The 16,692-nt window shown below is 47.9% G+C and overlaps 1 pseudogene; it reads left to right on the plus strand.

The window, feature by feature from the left end:
- Positions 1 to 16,628, plus strand: part of LOC125518460 — a 41,520-nt pseudogene extending 24,892 nt beyond the window's left edge.
- The last annotated feature ends 64 nt before the right edge of the window (positions 16,629 to 16,692 follow it).

A 16,692-nucleotide genomic window follows, 5' to 3' on the forward strand; every position in this document is an offset into this window, starting at 1 on the left:
ACCTACGAATTTCAGTAGGAGCTTGATCAGAAGTATCTTGATCATCATCATTAACTTCCTCTCTAGTCGGTGCAGGCACCTCAGGAACATTTTCTTGAGTTGCGCCATTTTCCGGTTCAAGAGGTAATACTTCATCAAGTTCTACTTTCCTCCCACTTACTTCTTTCGAGAGAAACTCTTTCTCTAGAAAGGATCCATTCTTGGCAACAAAGATCTTGCCTTCGGATCTGAGGTAGAAGGTATACCCAATAGTTTCTTTAGGGTATCCTATGAAGACGCATTTTTCCGACTTGGGTTCGAGCTTTTCAGGTTGAAGTTTCTTGACATAAGCATCGCATCCCCAAACTTTTAGAAACGACAGCTTAGGTTTCTTCCCAAACCATAATTCATACGGTGTCGTCTCAACGGATTTCGACGGAGCCCTATTTAAAGTGAATGCGGTAGTCTCTAAAGCATAGCCCCAAAAAGATAGCGGTAAATCGGTAAGAGACATCATAGATCGCACCATATCTAATAGAGTGCGATTACGACGTTCGGACACACCATTACGCTGAGGTGTTGCAGGCGGCGTGAGTTGTGAAACTATTCCACATTTTCTTAAGTGTGTGCCAAACTCGTGACTCAAGTATTCTCCTCCACGATCTGATCGCAGGAACTTGATTTTCCTGTCACGTTGATTCTCAACCTCACTATGAAATTCCTTGAACTTTTCAAAGGTCTCAGACTTGTGTTTCATTAAGTAGACATACCCATATCTACTCAAGTCATCAGTGAGGGTGAGAACATAACGATAGCCACCACGAGCCTCAACACTCATTGGACCGCACACATCAGTATGTATGATTTCCAATAAGTTGGTTGCTCGCTCCATTGTTCCTGAGAACGGAGTCTTGGTCATTTTACCCATGAGGCATGGTTCGCACGTGTCAAATGATTCGTAATCAAGAGACTCTAAAAGTCCATCTGCATGGAGCTTCTTCATGCGTTTGACACCTATGTGACCAAGGCGGCAGTGCCACAAGTATGTGGGACTATCATTATCAACCTTACATCTTTTGGTACTCACACTATGAATATGTGTAGCATTACGCTCGAGATTCATTAAGAATAAACCATTCACCATTGGAGCATGACCATAAAACATATCTCTCATATAAATAGAACAACCATTATTCTCGGATTTAAATGAGTAGCCATCTCATATTAAACGAGATCCTGATACAATGTTCATGCTCAAAGCTGGTACTAAATAACAATTATTGAGGTTTAAAACTAATCCCGTAGGTAAATGAAGAGGCAGCGTGCCGACGGCGATCACATCGACTTTGGAACCATTCCCGACGCGAATCGTCACCTCATCCTTCGCCAGTCTCCGCTTATTCCGCAGCTCCTGCTTTGAGTTACAAATGTGAGCAACTGCACCGGTATCAAATACCCAAGAGCTACTACGAGTACTGGTAAGGTACACATCAATTACATGTATATCACATATACCTTTTGTGATGCCGGCCTTCTTGTCCGCTAAGTATTTGGGGCAGTTCCGCTTCCAGTGACCACTTCCCTTGCAATAAAAGCACTCAGTCTCGGGCTTGGGTCCATTCTTTGGCTTCTTCCTGGCAGCTTGCTTGCTGGGTGTGGCAACTCCCTTGCCGTCCTTCTTGAAGGCTTTCTTACCCTTGCCCTTATTGAACTTAGTGGTTTTATTCACCATCAACACTTGATGTTCCTTTTTGACTTCTACCTCTGCTGATTTCAGCATTGCAAATACTTCAGGAATGGTCTTTTCCATCCCCTGCATATTGAAGTTCATCACAAAGCTCTTGTAGCTCGGTGGAAGCGACTGAAGGATTCTGTCAATGACCGCGTCATCCGGGAGATTAACTCCCAGCTGAGTCAAGCGGTTATGCAACCCAGACATAGTGAGTATGTGCTCACTGACAGAACTGTTTTCCTCCATCTTACAGCTGAAGAACTTGTCGGAGACTTCATATCTCTCGACCCGGGCATGAGCTTGGAAAACCATTTTCAGCTCTTCGAACATCTCATATGCTCCGTGTCTCTCAAAACGCTTTTGGAGCCCCGGCTCTAAGCTATAAAGCATGCCGCACTGAACGAGGGAGTAGTCATCGGTACGTGCCTGCCAAGCGTTCATAACGTCTTGTTCTGCAGGGAGAACAGGTGCGTCACCCAGCGGTTCTCGTAGGACATAATCTTCTTGGCAGCTATGAGGATGATCCTCAGGTTCCGGACCCAGTCCGTGTAGTTGCTGCCATCGTCTTTCAGCTTGGTTTTCTCTAGGAACGCGTTGAAGTTGAGGACTACGTTGGCCATTTGATCTACAAGACATATTGTAAATATTTTAGACTAAGTTCATGATAATTAAGTTCATCTAATCAATTTATTCAATGAACTCCCACTTAGATAGACATCCCTCCTGTAATCTAAGTATAACATGATCCGAGTTAACTAGGCCGTGTCCGATCATCACGTGAGACGGACTAGTCAACATCGGTGAACATCTTCATGTTGATCGTATCTTCTATACGACTCATGCTTGACCTTTCAGTCTTCTGTGTTCCGAGGCCATGTCTGTACATGCTAGGCTCGTCAAGTCAACCTAAGTGTTTGCATGTGTAAATCTGTCTTACACCCGTTGTATGTGAACGTTGGAATCTAACACACCCGATCATCACGTGGTGCTTCGAAACAACGAACTGTCGCAACGGTGCACAGTTAGGGGGAACACTTTCTTGAAATTATTATGAGGGATCATCTTATTTACTACCGTCGTTCTAAGCAAACAAGATGTACAAAACATGATAAACATCACATGCAATCAAATAATAATAGTGACATGATATGGCCAATATCACATAGCTCCTTTGATCTCCATCTTGGGGCTCCATGATCATCTTGTCACCGGCATGACACCATGATCTCCATCATCATGATCTCCATCATCGTGTCTCCATGAAGTTGCTCGCCAACTATTACTTCTACTACTATGGCTAACGCGTTTAGCAATAAAGTAAAGTAATTTACATGGCGTTTCTCAATGACACGCAGGTCATACAAAAAATAAAGACAACTCCTATGGCTCCTGCCGGTTGTCATACTCATCGACATGCAAGTCGTGATTCCTATTACAATAGCATGAACATCTCATACATCACATATATATCATTCATCATTCATCACAACTTTGGCCATATCATATCACAAAGCACTTGCTGCAAAAACAAGTTAGACGTCCTCTAATTGTTGTTGCAAGTTTTACGTGGCTGAAGTAGGGTTCTAGCAAGAACGTTTTCTTACCTACGTGAAAGCCACAACGTGATTTGTCAACTTATATTTACCCTTCATAAGGACCCTTTTCATCGAATCTGCTCCAACTAAAGTGGGAGAGACAGACACCCGCCAGCCACCTTATGCAACTTGTGCATGTTATCGGTGGAACCGGTCTCACGTAAGCGTACGTGTAAGGTTGGTCCGGGCCGCTTCATCCCACAATACCGTTGAAGCAAGATAAGACTAGTAGCGGCAAGAAAAGTTGACAACATCAACGCCCACAACAAATTGTGTTCTACTCGTGCAAGAGAACTACGCATAGACCTAGCTCATGATGCCATTGTTGGGGAACGTTGCAGAAAACAAAAAATTTTCCTACGGTTTCACCAAGATCCATCTATGAGTTCATCTAGCAACGAGTGATCGGTTTGCATCTACATACCTTTGTAGATCACGCGCGGAAGCGTTCAAAGAACGGGGATGAGGAAGGCGTACTCGACGTGATCCAAATCACCGGAGATCCTAGCGCCGAACGGACGGCACCTCCGTGTTCAACACACGTACGGTCAGCATGACGTCTCCTCCTTCTTGATCCAGCAAGGGGAAGGAGAGGTTGAGGAAGATGGCTCCAGCAGCAGCACGACGGCGTGGTGGTGGTGAAGCTGCAGTACTCCGTCAGGGCTTCGCCAAGCTCTACGGAGGAGGAGGAGGTGTTGGAGAGGGAGAGGGAGGCACCAAAGGCGTGGGTTGAGAGGCCCTCCTTCCCCCACTATATATAGGGAGCCTAGGGGGGGCGCCGGCCCTAGGAGATGCAATCTCCTAGGGGGGCGGCGGCCAAGGGAGGAGTCCATCCTCCCCAAGGCACCTAGGAGCTGCCTTCGCCTTTTAGGACTCTTCCTTTCCTTATCTCTTGGCGCATGGGCCTCTTGGGGCTGGTGCCCTTGGCCCATATAGGCCAAGGCGCACACCCCTACAGCCCATGTGGCCCCCGGGGCAGGTGGCCCCACCCGGTGGACCCCCAGGACCCTTCCGGTGGTCCCGGTACAATACCGGTGACCCCGAAACTTGTCCCGATGGCCGAAATAGCACTTCCTATATATAATTCTTTACCTCCGGACCATTTCGGAACTCCTCGTGATGTCCGGGATCTCATCCGGGACTCGGAACAACATTCGGGTTACTGCATATACATATCCCTACAACCCTAGCATTACCGAACCTTAAGTGTGTAGACCCTACGGGTTCGGGAGACACGTAGACATGACCGAGACGACTCTCCGGCCAATAACCAACAGCGGGATCTGGATACCCATGTTGGCTCCCACATGCTCCTCGATGATCTCATTGGATGAACCACGATGTCAAGGATTCAAGCAACCCCGTATAGAATTCCCTTTGTCAATCGGTATGCTACTTGCCCGAGATTCGATCGTCGGTATCCCAATACCTCGTTCAATCTCGTTACCGGCAAGTCACTTTACTCGTACCGTAATGCATGATCCCGTGACCAGACACTTGGTCACTTTGAGCTCATTATGATGATGCATTACCGAGTGGGCCCAGTGATACCTCTCCGTCATACGGAGTAACAAATCCCAGTCTTGATCCGTGTCAACCCAATAGACACTTTCGGAGATACCCGTAGTATACCTTTATAGTCACCCAGTTACGTTGTGACGTTTGGTACACCCAAAGCACTCCTACGGTATCCGGGAGTTACATGATCTCATGGTCTAAGGAAAAGATACTTGACATTGGAAAACTCTAGCAAACGAACTATATGATCTTGTGCTATGTTTAGGATTGGGTCTTGTCCATCACATCATTCTCCTAATGATGTGATCTCGTTATCAATGACATCCAATGTCCATAGTCAGGAAACCATGACTATCTGTTGATCAACGAGCTAGTCAACTAGAGGCTTACTAGGGACATGTTGGTGTCTATTATTCACACATGTATTACGATTTCCGGATAACACAATTATAGCATGTATAAAGACAATTATCATGAACAAGGAAATATAATAATAATGCTTTTATTATTGCCTCTAGGGCATATTTCCAACAAGAACCCCTTCTTTGACTGATCTATTTTGAACTCCTTTAAAAACATGTCAAGGTGTGCGTTCTTTGAAAGTACCATCAGGCGTCTTGATCTATCTCTATAGATCTTGATGCCCAATATGTAAGCAGCTTTATCCAGGTCTTCCTTTGAAAAACACTCTTCAAACAACCGTTTATGCTTTCCAATAAATTCTACATTATTTTGGATCAACAATATGTCATCCACATATACTTATCAGAAATGTTGTAGTGCTCCCACTCACTTTCTTGTAAATACAAGTTTCTAGCAAACATTGTATAAACCTAAAAGCTTTGATCACTCCATCAAAACATATATTCCGATTCCGAGATGCTCGCTCTAGTTCATAGAAGGATTGCTGGAGCCAGCATACCTTTTAGCATCCTTAGGATTGAAAAAACCTTTTATTGTATCACATACAATTTTTCTTACGAAAACTGGTAAGAAAACTTGTTTTGACATCCATCTGTAAGATTTCATAATCGAAAAATACAGCTAATGCTAACATGATTCCGACGGACTTAAGCATCGCTACTGGTGAGAAATTCTCATCGTAGTCAACTCCTTGAACTTGTGAAAAGTTTCTTTCCCACAAGTCAAGCTTCATAGACGGTAACATTACCGCCCATGTCCGTCTTCTTCTTAAAGATCCATTTATCTCAATGGCTTGCCGATCAACGGGCAAGTCCACCAAAGTCCATACATGGATCCTATCTCGGATTTCATGGCTTCTAACCATTTGTTGGAATACGGGCCCACCATCGCTTCTCCGTAGCTCGTAGGTTCATTGTTGTCTAACAACATGATATCTAAGATAGGATTACCGTACCACTCAGGAGTAGTACATATCCTTGTCGACCTACGAGGTTCGATAGCAACTTGATCCGAAGCTTCATGATCACTATCATTAACTTCCTATTCAACAGACGTAGTTGCCACAGAAACATCTTTCTGTGTTGCATTACTCTCTGGTTGAAATAAAGGTTCGACAACCTCATTAAGTTCTATCTTCCTCCCACTCAATTCTTTCGAGAGAAACTCCTTCTCGAGAAAGGACCCGTTCTTAGCGACAAACAATTTGCCCTCGGATCTAAGATAGAAGGTGTACCCTACTTTCACCTTTGGGTATCCTATGAAGATGTGTTTGTCCGCTTTGGGTTCGAGCTTCTCCGGCTGAAGCCTTAAGCATCATAGCCCCAAACATTAAGAAACGACAACTTTGGTTTCTTGCCAAACCAATGTTCATACAACGCTGTCTCAACGGACTTAGATGGTGTCCTATCTAAAGTGAATGCAGCTGTCTCTAACGCATAACCTCAAAATGAAAATGGTAGATTGGTAAGAGACATCATGGATCGCACCATATCTCATAGGGTTCGATTACGACGTCCGAACACACCATTGTCTTGTGGTGTGCCAGGTGGCTTCAACTGTGAAACAATTCCACAATGTCTTAAGTGATTGCCAAACTCATAACTCAGAAAATCCCCTTTTGATCAGATCGCAGGAACATGATCTTTTTGTTATGATGATTCTTAACTTCACTCTGAAATCGCTTGAACTTTTCAAACGTTTCAGACTTGTGCTTCATTAAGTAAATATACCTATATCTACTCAAATCGTCAGTGAAGATGAGAAAATAGCGATATCCACCGCATGCTTCAATTCTCATTGGATCACACGCATCAGCATGTATGATTTCCAACAAGTCACTTGCCCGTTTCATTGTACCTGAAAACGGGGTCTTAGTCATCCTGCCCATGAGGCATGGCTCGCATGTGTCAAGCGATTCAAAATCAAGTGACTCCAAACATCCATTGACATGGAGTTTCTTCATGCATCTTACGCCAATATGACCTAAGCGGCAGTGCCACGAGAAAGTGGTACTATCATTATTAACTCTACATCTTTTGGCGTGAACATGTGTATTACCACGACCGAGATTCAATGAACCATTCACATAGGGTGCATGACCATGAAAGGTATCATTCATGTAAACAGAATAACCATTATTCTCTAACTTAAATGAATGACTGTATTGCAATGAACATGATCTAATCATATTCATGCTCAACGTAGACACCTGATAACATTTATCTAGGTTCAATACTAAACCCGAAGGCAGATGGAGCGTGCGATGGTGATCTCATCAACTTTGGAAACACTTCCAACACACATCGTCACCTCGCCCTTAGCCAGTCTCCGTTTAGTCCATAGCTTTTGCTTCAAGTCACCAGTAATAGCAACTGAACCGGTATCCAATACCCAGGTGCTACTAGGAGTACAGTGATGTACACATTAATAACACGTATATACTTTGTTGAAGTTGCCAACCTTCTTATCTACCATACATTTAGGGTAATTCCGCTACTAGTGACCGTCCCCTTTACAATAGAAGCACTTAGTCTTGGGTTTGGGTTCAACCTTGGGTTCCTTTACTGGAGCGGCAACTGGTTTGCCATCCATGAAGTTTCCCTTCTAGCCCTTGCCCTTCTTGTAACCAGTGGTCTTGTTAAACCATCAACACTTGATGCTCCTGCTTGATTTCTACCTTTTGCGGTCTTAAGCACCGCGAACAGCTCCGGGATCAATTCCATCCCTTGCATGTCATAGTTCATCACGAAGATCTAGTAGCTTAGTGATAGTGTCTAGAGAACTCTATCAATCACCATCTTATCTAGAAGTTTAACTCCCACTTGATTTAAGTGATTGTAGCACCCAGATATTCTGAGCACATGCTCACTAGCTGAGCTATTCTTCTCCATCTTGTTGGCAAAAGAACTTGTCAGAGGTCTCACACCTCTCAACACGGGCATGAGCCTGAAATCCCAATTTCAGCTCTTGGAACATCTCATATGTCTTATGGCGTTCAAAACGTCATTGGAATCCTGATTCTAAGCCGTAAAGTATGGTGCACTAAACTATCAAGTAGTCATCAGGATGTGTCTGTCAGGTGTTCACAACATCCACAGACGACGTTGTAGGGGTTTGCACATCGAGCGGTGCATCAAAGACATAAGCCTTCTGTGTAGTAGTGAGGACACTCCTCGGACTACGGACCTAGTCCGCATCATTGCTTACAATATCTTTCAACTTAATCTTTCTCTAGGAACGTATTGAAACAGGGAGCTACAACGTGAGCTATTTATCTACAACATATTTGCAAAGACAATTTAGACTATGTTCATGATAATTAAGTTCATCTTATGAACTCCCACTCAGATAGACATCCCTCTAGTCATCTAAGTGATTACATGATCCCAGTCAACTAGGCCGTGTCCGATCATCACGTGAGACGGACTAGTCATCATCGGTGAACATCTTCATGTTGATCGTATCTACCATACGACTCATGCTCGACCTTTCGGTCTCTTGTGTTTCGAGGCCATGTCTGTACATGCTAGGCTCGTCAAGTCAACTTAAGTGTTTCGCGTGTGTAAATCTGTCTTACACCCGTTGTATGTGAACGTTAGAATTTATCACACCCGATCATCACGTGGTGCTTCGAAACGACGAACTTTCGCAACGGTGCACAGTTAGGGGGAACACTTTCTTGAAATTTTAATGAGGGATCATCTTATTTACTACCGTCGTTCTAAGCAAATAAGATGCAAAAACATGATAAACATCACATGCAATCAAATAGTGACATGATATGGCCAATATCATTTTGCTCCTTTTGATCTCCATCTTCGGGGCTCCATGATCATCGTTGTCACCGGCATGACACCATGATCTCCATCATCGTGTCTTCTTGAAGTTGTCTCGTCATCTATTACTTCTACTACTATGGCTAACGCTTTAGCAATAAAGTAAAGTAATTACATGACGTTTATGTTGACACGCAGGTCATAAATAAATAAAGACAACTCCTATGGCTCCTGCCGGTTGTCATACTCATCGACATGCAAGTCGTGATTCCTATTACAAGAACATGATCAATCTCATACATCACATATATCATTCATCACATCCTTTTGGCCATATCACATCACACGGCACATGCTGCAAAAACAAGTTAGACGTCCTCTAATTGTTGTTGCAAGTTTTTACATGGCTGCTATAGGTTTCTAGCAAGAACGTTTCTTACCTACGCCAAAACCACAACGTGATATGCCAATTTCTATTTACCCTTCATAAGGACCCTTTTCATCGAATCCGATCCGACTAAAGTGGGAGAGACAGACACCCGCTAGCCACCTTATGCAACTAGTGGGCATGTCCAGGTCGGTGGAACCTGTCTCAACGTAAGAGTACGTGTAAGGTCGGTCCGGGCCGCTTCATCCCACGAATGCCGCCGAATCAAGATAAGACTAGTACGGCAAGTAAATTGACAAAATCGACACCCACAACAACCTTGTGTTCTACTCAGTGCAATAGAAACTAACGCATAGACTATAGCTCATGATGCACTGTTGGAGATCGTAGCAGAAATTTAAAATTTTCTACGCATCACCAAGATCAATCTATGGAGTAATCTAGCAACGAGGGGAAGGAGAGTGCATCTACATACCCTTGTAGATCGCTAAGCGGAAGCGTTGCCAGAACGCGGATGAAGGAGTCGTACTCCTAGCGATTCAGATCGCGGTTGATTCCGATCTAAGCGCCGAACCATGGTGCCTCCGCGCTCAACACACATGCAGCCCGGTGACGTCTCCTACGCCTTGATCCAGCAAGGGGAGAAGGAGAGGTTGGGGAAGACTCCATCCAGAAGCAGCATGACGGCGTGGTGGTGAAGGAGGAGCGTGACAATCCTGCAGGGCTTCGCCAAGCACCGTGGGAGAGGAGGAGGACTTGGGAGAGGGGGAGGGCTGCGCCAGAGCTTGGGTGCGGCTGCCCTCCCATCCCCACATATATATAGGGGCAAGGGAGAGGGGGCCGGCCCCCTCAGATCCAATCTGAGGAGGGGGCGGTGGCCAGGGGGGTTGCCTTGCCCCCAAGGCAAGGGGGTGCCCCCCCTTTAGGGTTCCCCCAAACCCTAGGCGCATGGGCCCTAAGGGGGGAGGCGCCCAACCCACTAAGGGGCTGGTCCCTCTCCACACACAGCCCATAGGGACCTCCGGGGCAGGTGGACCCTCCCGGTGGACCCCCGGACCCCCTCCAGTGGTCCCAGTACAATACCGGTAACCCCCGAATTATTCCGGTGACCATATGATGACTTCCCATATATAAATCTTTACCTCCGGACCATTCCGGAAATCCTCGTGACGTCCGGGATCTCATCCGGGACTCCGAACAACATTCGGTAACCACATATATCTATTCCCTATAACCCTAGCGTCATCGAACCTTAAGTGTGTAGACCCTACGGGCTCGGGAGTCATGCAGACATGGCCGAGACAACTCTCTGGTCAATAACCAACAGCGGGATCTGGATACCCATGTTGTCTCCCACATGCTCCACGATGATCTCATCGGATGAACCATGATGTCAAGGATTCAATCAATCCCGTATAGAATTCCCTTTGTCTATCAGTACGATACTTGCCCGAGATTCGATCGTCGGTATCCCGATACCTTGTTCAATCTTGTTACCGGAAAGTCTCTTTACTCGTTCTGTAACACATCATCCCGTGATCAACTCCTTGATCACATTGTGCACATTATGATGATGTCCTACCGAGTGAGCCCAGAGATACCTCTCCATTACACGGAGTGACAAATCCCAGTCTCGATTTGTGCCAACCCAACAGACACTTTCGGAGATACCTGTAGTGAACCTTTATAGCCACCCAGTTACGTTGTGACATTTGGTACACCCAAAGCACTCCTACGGTATCCGGGAGTTGCACAATCTCATGGTCTAAGGAAATGATACTTGACATTAGAAAAGCTTTAGCATACGAACTACACGATCTTTGTGCTAGGCTTAGGATTGGGTCTCGTCCATCACATCATTCTCCTAATGATGTGATCCCGTTATCAACGACATCCAATGTCCATGGTCAGGAAACCGTAACCATCTATTGATCAACGAGCTAATCAACTAGAGGCTTACTAGGTACATGGTGTTGTCTATGTAGCCACACATGTATCTGAGTTTCCTATCAATACAATTCTAGCATGTATAATAAACGATTATCATGAACAAGGAAATATAATAATAAACAATTTATTATTGCCTCTAGGGCATATTTCCACAGGTGGGTGCGAAATGCCGTCTTGGCGATGTCGTCGGGATGCATACGCACCTGATGATAGCCCGACCGGAGATCGAGCTTGGTGAAGAAGCACGCCCCATGGAGCTCATCCAAGAGCTCGTCGACCACCGGTATAGGGAACTTGTCCTTGAGCGTGAGCGCGTTCAGGGCGCGGTAGTCGATGCAGAAACGCCATCTGCCGTCCGACTTGCGGACGAGCAGCACCGGGGCGGTGAAGGGTGACGTGGAGATCCGGATGATGCCTGCGGCGAGCATCAGGGCACACTGGCGCTCCAACTCATCCTTCTGAAGCTGAGGGTAGCGGTAGGGCCGAACCTCCACAGGAGGGGTACCCGGCATGAGGTGGATATGATGGTCGTACACCCGGGCGGGCGGAAGACCCCGTGGCTCATCGAAGAGGTCGCTGTGCTGCTGTAGAAGGGAATCCGGCAGGGGTTGCTCGGCCTCCGAGGAGGCGGCGACCAGCTGGAGATGGGGCACGGCCGGCGCAGCGCCCCCAAGGCCATCCCACCGGACGCGGCGGCTGCCGCCAGAACGTCATCGTGAGCGCGTCGAAGTCCCATAGGATGGGACCGAGGATCCGTAGAAAATCCACCCCGAGAATGAAGTCAAAGCAGCCGAGGTCGATCCCTGCACATGTAATGGAGAAGTGTTCTCCACCAATGGAGATGGGAACGTCACGGGCAAGCCCATGACACCGGAGGCGATCGCCGTTCGCCACCGTGATCCGCAGGCGCTCCCTGCCCGTCGTCGGAAGGGCTAGGCGACCCATGGGCGTCCCCGGCAGGAAGTTATGGGTGGAGCCAGTATCCAGCAGTGCCACCAGCCGCTCGCCATGGATCGTCACCGGCAGCAGCATGGTCCGCTCGCCACGGATGCCGACGAGGGCGTGGAGGGAGACGACGCACGCCGTCGCCATGGGATCCGCGGGCGTGTCAGCGGCCGCCTTGGGTGGTCGTGTCGCATCGGTCGAGTCGTCCGCCTCGGTGTAGTCGACCGTCTCCAAGTAAAAGAGGCGGGGGCAGACATGGGTCGGCGTGTAGGGCTCATCGCAGTTGAAGTAGAGTCCCTGACGGCGACGCTCCTGCTGCTCGGCCGGTGACAACCGGCGGGAAGTCCGCGTGGTGGCCAGGGGCAGGGTCGTCGCGTCGGGAGGGGGCCGTCCCGGTGCTGGGGAAGTCGGCGCGGGTCGACTGGGCTGGCGGCCGCCCCGTCCGGGCTGTTCCTGCAGTGCCTGGGCCCACTGCTCGAAAGCTCGGGCATAGTACATGGCCGTTTGGAGGTCGGGGGGATCCCGGAGCTCGACGTCCACGCGAATATGGTCCGGCAGACCGCCCACAAATAACTCGGCGCGCTGAATCCCGGAGACGCTCGGCGCGTGGCACGCCAGGGCGTGGAAGCGGTCGGCGTAGTCCTGAACCGTGGAGGTGAACTGTAAACGGCCGAGGGCTGCCAGGTGGATCCCGCGGATAGGAGGCCCGAACCGGAGAAGACAGAGCTCCCGGAAGCGCTCCCATGGTGGCATGCGCCTCGTCTGCTCGAGGGCGTAGTACCAGGTCCTGCGCCGGCGCCGCGGAGATGATAGGACTGCGACCAGGTACGATCCGAAGCGAGCGTCCGCTGCCCGCGAAGAACTGCTCGCACTGGTTTGAGCCAGTTTGAAGAGGGTCCGTGCCCTCCGTAGGTGCGAAGTCCAGTTTTGGCGAAGCGAGGGGGTGTCGGACCGCCGTGCCCGGGGTTGGCTGCAGTCGGCGGCAGCGAGTGTGCCGGGTTAGGGATCTCCGGGGCGTAGGTCGCCGAGCCGGAGGGACGGTTAAACCGGAGGGAGGGCGTCGGGTGCTCCGGCGCCGTGGTATACACCGGGCCCGGAGGCGAGCCGGCCGCCCACGCAGGAATTGGCGACGGTGATGGCGGAAACTGCACCTGGTGCATGAGCCGACCCGTGGGCCTGGGCGCGGGTGGAGATGTAGTTGACGGTGGCGGCGCCTGGAGGAGCTGCGGCGCCGCAGCCAGCGTCGAAGTAGCCGGCGGAGGCATCTGGAGAAGCTGCTGGGAGGGGTCCCCCAGCAGTGCGGTGGTAGCCGGCCACGCGGGCCAAGGGTGCCCCGCGGTCGGGTAATGCTGCAGCTGCAGCGGCGGCGGGGGCGGCCCTCCGTAGGGCGACTGGAAGGTCGGGGCGGCCCACGGGAGCGGCAGCGGCCCATAGGCGGTGGTGGCGGCGTTCGGCAGCGGGAGGCTGGTTCCCGGCGAGGTAGAGGCTGATGCCTTTGACCGCCTGGACGAGCTCCCGAAGGGTGCCCGAGAGCTCCTCGGGCGAGAGGATGGGGGGCGGCTCTGCCGCGGTGGCGGTCGGCGCTGTTGGGGTGGCTGTCCCGGATGTGAGCGCCGGCATGGATGCGGACGGGGCTGGCGGCAGCGTAGGTGAGGCGGTGGTGTTTGGCAGTGGCTGCGGTGATGGAGGAAGCGACATGATCGAGCTGGTGTCTCTGAATACTAAATTGGTAGGATTAGGGTTCCTACCAGGCCTCCGGCGCAGATTGTATGGGCAAGGAGGAGGGGGCGCCGTCGCGGCTAGGGATAGAGGCGGCGGCGGCTAGGGTTCCGGCTCCTCAGGGAGCCGGGCAACAGAAGATTATAATATCTTTATTGCTTGATCTCAACCGTGTCTTACAACTAGTATTTATAACTTTAGTCTAAGATAATTTGTGGGTCAAGCCCCTAATACTAATGCCCGGTGGGCCTTTTCCTAATATAGACCAAGCCGGTCATAACAGACAATGATTCAATTTCCTTTCTTTTCTGTGCAGAGGCTACTATATGAAGCTTTTCTGAAGAGTGATATACGTAATGAAATGGAATCTCCATTGCCTCAAATCACGGTAAGCATCAGCTTCAAAACTATTTCTTTCCACCAATCTTCACTGTCCAGAAATGTACCCGTATTCGTATGAAAATACACCTTTCTACTGATTGTTTTCTCTACTAAAACACACCTAGAAATTAAACGGGATATTATATATTTATATGACAGGATGCATTTGTTAGGTATATAGCCTTACTTTATCAATGTTTTATGTGCCTGTTCCTTTGTGAGATCCTGCTTGTTTCATGTTTCTTCCTGTTCTTCAACAGATATTGAAGCAAATATGTGATCACCCACAGATGTTGACAAAGATAGGCGCTGAGGGCATATTGGAAGGCATTCAAGACATGGACGGAAAGTTAAATGATCATGATATGGTTAGGCTTTAAAAAAATGGCCCTGAATCTTGCTGGTGTGTCCTATGATGATGATGCGCTGCAAGTCGGGCATGAAGACTCGTGCAAAATATCTTTCATCATGTCCTTGTTGGTAAGTATTCTTTGATGCATGCCCATATAAGTTCTCAGCAGTGTAATGCATATTCGTTTATCTAAATTAAGTAAATGTGGCTACTCCCTGATGTTGCAGCGAAATCTTCTTGAAGAGGGACATCATGTTCTAATTTTTTCTCAGACCCGGAAAATGCTTAATCTTGTTCATGTTTGTTCTTGTGAATATGCCAGTTCTCATGTTTGCCTAGAGTTCATGTTGTGCTGTGATATGTGATAATCAGAAGCACTTGTGTTTTCTAATACTTCCTTCATTAGGATGTATCTAGCAGTGACGGAGCTAGCCGAAAATCACTGGGGAGGCGAAATGCAATCATCAGTGTTTGGAAGGGAGGGGGGGGGGGGGCAAATGTTAAAAAAATTCTAATCTAAGTCTTTCTAAAAAAATCTTCAGAAATTGGTCCAATGCTCCCCTGGCCCCAACATAGCTCCGCCACTGGTATCTAGACATATTTTAGTGCTAGATACATCCATTTAAGCGACAAGTAATTTCGGACGGAGGGAGCATACATGATAAACAATGCTAATTGAGTGGATGGCAGATTTCTCTTTGTGAATTATTTATAACTAAGCCCCGTTTGATAGTAAATTATTTTCTATGTATTTTGAGAATACTACAGTTTTTAGAAATACCATGGTTTTAATTACTGTGAGCTGTTTGGTGAGAACAAAAAACTGTAGTATTAATACCACAGTTTTCCCAATACCATGGTATTTTCTCTGCATATAAAAAAGAACCTCCGACCTCTTTTTAAAAAGCAGAGAGGACGAAAGAACGAGTGTTATCTTCAACTCACTCCCAACCCATCATCACCGCCTGTCCTCTTGGTCAGCGGTCATGGACAAATCAAAAAATTAACAAAGGGGAGGAAAATGATTAGTACACTGTCCTTCATTGCATCTTCCTGCTTGCTACTTCCGATTGCCGCTGCTTCCGATTTTCCCTACTGAAGTCATCTCGTCCCAATCTGTGTTCCCTACATTTCCAGGTCCTCATCTAGCAAAGGTGTGTGGGGATTTGATTTTGTTTTTGCTATGTATGCTGGACTTGCCAGGTCGAGATGGACTGATCATGTCCTTGCTGCACGTGATGGCATGTGTGGTAATCGACAACCAACTCCATTTTATCAGTGTAACATGGAGCTTGTGTATGGTGTGTTCATATTGGTTGTTCGGCTAGTGCATGGTCGTACTAGTTTGTGCATGGCCGTACATCAGCTTGGAACTTCTAGCTAGCTAGCAATGAGCGTGTTTGTAACTGCAGCGTATAAAGCTTTTGCCAAACAGGTCCACAGTATTCTTAATACTTCAAAATTCGCTGTAATGTCAAAACTGTGGTATTTTCTACCTACTTCGCTATCTTCCGGATAGGTCAGTGTTGCTTCCTTGAGCACGGAGCATGCATGTATCTTTCTTGTCAACCTTTCTTTGTAGCTAACACCGATGTATTGTAGGAATGTGCATGCCGTTAAGCCAAATTCAGATGTCCCTGCCGAAGATATCAATCGGCTGACGCAAACCCTTGCGAACACGGTAAGTTAGACGATCAATCTCTTACTATTTTGCAACTCAATGAGCGATGCACTTTTGCCTATCGTTAACGGTAACGGTGTACTATGGCAGGCACTGGCGTCCGTGCTGCCGGACCGTGACGGTGAGGACAAGACACAAGGTGGTTTGGATGATGACAAGCTGATGGTGGTCGCTGCTGAGTCGACATGATCCTCTGAACCGTTGTTTGTTTTGGCCATGTGCATCATACTATGTCTAACTTTTGTGTGGATCC

Source organism: Triticum urartu, chromosome 7 (genome assembly GCF_003073215.2).
Source record: "Triticum urartu cultivar G1812 chromosome 7, Tu2.1, whole genome shotgun sequence".
Taxonomy (NCBI): domain Eukaryota; kingdom Viridiplantae; phylum Streptophyta; class Magnoliopsida; order Poales; family Poaceae; genus Triticum; species Triticum urartu.